Raw genomic sequence first — 6,475 nt, forward strand, 5'->3', positions numbered from 1 at the left:
CCTCCCACCATATTATGATGTTGCCCAAGTTTTCGGCTCGATCCGAAATCAATAGGTGTTCCAAATTGGACAATTCAAGTTCAACGGCAGTTCGTTCCTAATTGGAGTGGTTGGTGTATTCCATACTTCTAGCGATTGGATTTCACTCAAAACTCACCAAATGACTCCTCCCACCGTATTATGATGTTGCCCAAGTTTTGGGCTCGATCCGAAATCAATAGGTGTTCCAAATTGGACAATTCAAGTTCAACGGCAGTTCGTTCTAAATTGGTGTGGTTGGTGTATTCCATACTTCAAGCGATTGGATTTCACTCAAAACTCACCAAACGACTCCTCCCACCATATTATGATGTTGCCCAAGTTTTGGGCTCGATCCGAAATCAATAGGTGTGAGAAATTGGTCAATTCAATTTCAACAGCATTTCGTTCCTAATTGGAGTGGTTGGTGTATTCCATACTTCTAGCGATTGGATTTCACTCAAAACTCACCAAATAACTCCTCCCACCATATTATGATGTTGCCCAAGTTTTGGGCTCGATCCGAAATCAATAGGTGTGAGAAATTGGACAATTCAAGTTCAACGGCAGTTCGTTCCTAATTGGAGTGGTTGGTGTATTCCATACTTCTAGCGATTGGATTTCACTCAAAACTCACCAAATGACTCCTCCCACCATATTATGATGTTGCCCAAGTTTTGGGCTCGATCCGAAATCAATAGGTGAGAGAAATTGGACAATTCAAGTTCAACGGCAGTTCGTTCCTAATTGGAGTGGTTGGTGTATTCCATACTTCTAGCGATTGGATTTCACTCAAAACTCACCAAATGACTCCTCCCACCATATTACGATGTTGCCCAAGTTTTGGGCTCGATCCGAAATCAATAGGTGTTCCAAATTGGACAATTCAAGTTCAACGGCAGTTCGTTCTAAATTGGTGTGGTTGGTGTATTCCATACTTCAAGCGATTGGATTTCACTCAAAACTCACCAAACGACTCCTCCCACCATATTATGATGTTGCCCAAGTTTTGGGCTCGATCCGAAATCAATAGGTGTGAGAAATTGGTCAATTCAATTTCAACAGCATTTCGTTCCTAATTGGAGTGGTTGGTGTATTCCATACTTCTAGCGATTGGATTTCACTCAAAACTCACCAAATGACTCCTCCCACCATATTATGATGTTGCCCAAGTTTTGGGCTCGATCCGAAATCAATAGGTGTGAGAAATTGGACAATTCAAGTTCAACGGCAGTTCGTTCCTAATTGGAGTGGTTGGTGTATTCCATACTTCTAGCGATTGGATTTCACTGAAAACTCACCAAAAGACTCCTCCCACCATATTATGTTGTTGCCCAAGTTTTGGGCCCGATCCGAAATCAATAGGTGTTCCGAATTGGACAATTCAATTTCGACGACAGTTCGTTCCAAATTGGAGTGGTTGGTGTATTCCATACTTCTAGCGATTGGATTTCACTCAAAACTCACCAAATGACTCCTCCCACCATATTATGATGTTGCCCAAGATTTGAGCTCGATCCGAAATCAATAGGTGTTCCAAATTGGACAATTCAAGTTCAACGGCACTTCGTTCCGAATTGGAGTGGTTGGTGTATTCCATACTTCTAGCGTTTGGATTTCACTGAAAACTAACCAAATGACTCCTCCCACCATATTATGAAGTTGCCCAAGTTTTGGGATCGATCCGAAATCAATAGGTGTTCCAAATTGGACAATTCAAGTTCAACGGCAGTTCGTTCCTAATTGGAGTGGTTGGTGAATTCCATACTTCTAGCGATTGGATTTCAAACAAAACTCACCAAATGACTCCTCCCACCATATTATGCTGTCGCCCAAGTTTTCGGCTCGATCCGAAATCAATAGGTGTTCCAAATTGGACAATTCAAGTTCAACGGCAGTTCTTTCCTCATTGGAGTGGTTGGTGTATTCCATACTTCTAGCGATTGGATTTCACTCAAAACTCACCAAATGACTCCTCCCACCGTATTATGATGTTGCCCAAGTTTTGGGCTCGATCCGAAATCAATAGGTGTTCCAAATTGGACAATTCAAGTTCAACGGCAGTTCGTTCTTAATTGGAGTGGTTGGTGTATTCCATACTTCTAGCGATTGGATTTCACTCAAAACTCACCAAATGACTCCTCCCACCATATTATGATGTTGCCCAAGTTTTGGGCTCGATCCGAAATCAATAGGTGAGAGAAATTGGACAATTCAAGTTCAACGGCAGTTCGTTCCTAATTGGAGTGGTTGGTGTATTCCATACTTCTAGCGATTGGATTTCACTCAAAACTCACCAAATGACTCCTCCCACCATATTACGATGTTGCCCAAGTTTTGGGCTCGATCCGAAATCAATAGGTGTTCCAAATTGGACAATTCAAGTTCAACGGCAGTTCGTTCTAAATTGTTGTGGTTGGTGTATTCCATACTTCTAGCGATTGGATTTCAATCAAAACTCACCAAATGACTCCTCCCACCATATTATGATGTTGCCCAAGTTTTGGGCTCGATCCGAAATCAATAGGTGTGAGAAATTGGACAATTCAAGTTCAACGGCAGTTCGTTCCTAATTGGAGTGGTTGGTGTATTCCATACTTCTAGCGATTGGATTTCACTCAAACCTCACCAAATGACTCCTCCCACCATATTATGATGTTGCCCAAGTTTTGGGCTCGATCCGAAATCAATAGGTGTTCCAAATTGGACAATTCAAGTTCAACGGCAGTTCGTTCCTAATTGGAGTGGTTGGTGTATTCCATACTTCTGGCGATTGGATTTCACTCAAAACTCACCAAATGACTCCTCCCACCATATTATGATGTTGCCCAAGTTTTGGGCTCGATCCGAAATCAATAGGTGTTCCAAATTGGACAATTCAAGTTCAATGGCAATTCGTTCCTAATTGGAGTGGTTGGTGTATTCCATACCTCTAGCGATTGGATTTCACCCAAAACTCACCAAATGACTCCTCCCACCATATTATGATGTTGCCCAAGTTTTGGGCTCGATCCGAAATCAATAGGTGTGAGAAATTGGACAATTCAAGTTCAACGGCAGTTCGTTCCTAATTGGAGTGGTTGGTGTATTCCATACTTCTAGCCATTGGATTTCACTCAAAACTCACCAAAGGACTCCTCCCACCATATTATGATGTTGCCCAAGTTTTGGGCTCGATCCGAAATCAATAGGTGTGAGAAATTGGTCAATTCAATTTCAACGGCATTTCGTTCCTAATTGGAGTGGTTTGTGTATTCCATACTTCTAGCGATTGGATTTCACTCAAAACTCACCAAATGACTCCTCCCACCATATTATGATGTTGCCCAAGTTTTGTGCTCGATCCGAAATCAATAGTTGTTCAAAATTGGACAATTCAAGTTCAACGGCAGTTCGTTCCTAATTGGAGTGGTTGGTGTATTCCATACTTCTAGCGATTGGATTTCACTCAAAACTCACCAAATGACTCCTCCCACCATATTATGATGTTGCCCAAGTTTTGGGCTCGATCCGAAATCAATAAGTGTTCCAAATTGGACAATTCAAATTCAACGGCAGTTCGTTCCTAATTGGAGTGGTTGGTGTATTTCATACTTCTAGCGATTGGATTTCACTCAAAACTCACCAAATGACTCCTCCCACCATATTATGATGTTGCCCAAGTTTTGGGCTCGATCCGAAATCAATAGGTGTGAGAAATTGGACAATTCAAGTTCAACGGCAGTTTGTTCCTAATTGGAGTGGTTGGTGTATTCCATACTTCTAGCGATTGGATTTCACTCAAAACTCACCAAATGACTCCACCCACCATATTATGATGTTGCCCAACTTTTGGTTTCGATCCGAAATCAATAGGTGTGAGAAATTGGTCAATTCAATTTCGACGGCATTTCGTTCCTAATTGGAGTGGTTGGTGTATTCCATACTTCTAGCGATTGGATTTCACTCAAAACTCACCAAATGACTCCTCCCACCATATTACGATGTTGCCCAAGTTTTGGGTTCGATCCAAAATCAATAGGTGTGCGAAATTGGACAATTCAAGTCCAACGGCAGTTCGTTCCTAATTGGAGTGGTTGGTGTATTCCATACTTCTAGCGATTGGATTTCTCTCAAAACCCACCAAATGACTCCTCCCACCATATTATGATGTTGCCCAAGATTTGGGCTCGATCCGAAATCAATAGGTGTGAGAAATTGGACAATTCAAGTTCAACGGCAGTTCGTTCCTAATTGGAGTGGTTGGTGTATTCCATACTTCTAGCGATTGGATTTCAATCAAAACTCACCAAATGACTCCTCCCACCATATTATGATGTTGCCCAAGTTTTGGGCTCGATCCGAAATCAATAGGTGTTCCAAATTGGACAATTCAAGTTCAACGGCAGTTCGTTCCTAATTGGAGTGGTTGGTGTATTCCATACTTCTAGCGATTGGATTTCACTCAAAACTCACCAAATGACTCCTCCCACCATATTACGATGTTGCCCAAGTTTTGGGCTCGATCCAAAATCAATAGGTGTGCGAAATTGGACAATTCAAGTCCAACGGCAGTTCGTTGGATTGGAGTGGTTGGTGTATTCCATACTTCTAGCGATTGGATTTCTCTCAAAACCCACCAAATGACTCCTCCCACCATATTATGATGTTGCCCAAGATTTGGGCTCGATCCGAAATCAATAGGTGTTCCAAATTGGACATTTCAAGTTCAACGGCAGTTCGTTCCTAATTGGAGTGGTTGGTGTATTCCATACTTCTAGCGATTGGATTTCACTCAAAACTAACCAAATGACTCCTCCCACCATATTCTGATGTTGCCCAAGTTTTGGGCTCGATCCGAAATCAATAGGTGTGAGAAATTGGACAATTCAAGTTCAACGGCAGTTCGTTCCTAATTGGAGTGGTTGGTGTATTCCACACTTCTAGCGATTGGATTTTAATCAAAACTCACCAAATGACTCCTCCCACCATATTATGATGTTGCCCAAGTTTTGGGCTCGATCCGAAATCAATCAGTGTTCCAAATTGGACAATTCAAATTCAACGGCAGTTCGTTCCTAATTGGAGTGGTTGGTGTATTCCATACTTCTAGCGATTGGATTTCACTCAAAACTCACCAAATGACTCCTCCCACCATATTATGATGTAGTCCAAGTTTTGGGCTCGATCCGAAATCAATAGGTGTGAGAAATTGGACAATTCAAGTTCAACGGCAGTTCGTTCCTAATTGGAGTGGTTGGTGTATTCCATACTTCTAGCGATTGGATTTCACTCAAAACTCACCAAATGACTCCACCTACCATATTATGATGTTGCCCAAGTTTTGGGCTCGATCCGAAATCAATACGTGTGAGAAATTGGTCAATTCAATTTCGACGGCATTTCGTTCCTAATTGGAGTGGTTGGTGTATTCCATACTTCTAGCGATTGGATTTCACTCAAAACTCACCAAATGACTCCTCCCACCATATTACGATGTTGCCCAAGTTTTGGGTTCGATCCAAAATCAATAGGTGTGCGAAATTGGACAATTCAAGTCCAACGGCAGTTCGTTCCTAATTGGAGTGGTTGGTGTATTCCATACTTCTAGCGATTGGATTTCTCTCAAAACCCACCAAATGACTCCTCCCACCATATTATGATGTTGCCCAAGATTTGGGCTCGATCCGAAATCAATAGGTGTGAGAAATTGGACAATTCAAGTTCAACGGCAGTTCGTTCCTAATTGGAGTGGTTGGTGTATTCCATACTTCTAGCGATTGGATTTCAATCAAAACTCACCAAATGACTCCTCCCACCATATTATGATGTTGCCCAAGTTTTGGGCTCGATCCGAAATCAATAGGTGTTCCAAATTGGACAATTCAAGTTCAACGGCAGTTCGTTCCTAATTGGAGTGGTTGGTGTATTCCATACTTCTAGCGATTGGATTTCACTCAAAACTAACCAAATGACTCCTCCCACCATATTCTGATGTTGCCCAAGTTTTGGGCTCGATCCGAAATCAATAGGTGTGAGAAATTGGACAATTCAAGTTCAACGGCAGTTCGTTCCTAATTGGAGTGGTTGGTGTATTCCACACTTCTAGCGATTGGATTTTAATCAAAACTCACCAAATGACTCCTCCCACCATATTATGATGTTGCCCAAGTTTTGGGCTCGATCCGAAATCAATCAGTGTTCCAAATTGGACAATTCAAATTCAACGGCAGTTCGTTCCTAATTGGAGTGGTTGGTGTATTCCATACTTCTAGCGATTGGATTTCACTCAAAACTCACCAAATGACTCCTCCCACCATATTATGATGTAGTCCAAGTTTTGGGCTCGATCCGAAATCAATAGGTGTGAGAAATTGGACAATTCAAGTTCAACGGCAGTTCGTTCCTAATTGGAGTGGTTGGTGTATTCCATACTTCTAGCGATTGGATTTCACTCAAAACTCACCAAATGACTCCA

Source organism: Prunus avium, chromosome 1 (assembly GCF_965620075.1).
Source record: "Prunus avium chromosome 1, drPruAviu1.hap1.1, whole genome shotgun sequence".
NCBI classification, from domain to species: domain Eukaryota; kingdom Viridiplantae; phylum Streptophyta; class Magnoliopsida; order Rosales; family Rosaceae; genus Prunus; species Prunus avium.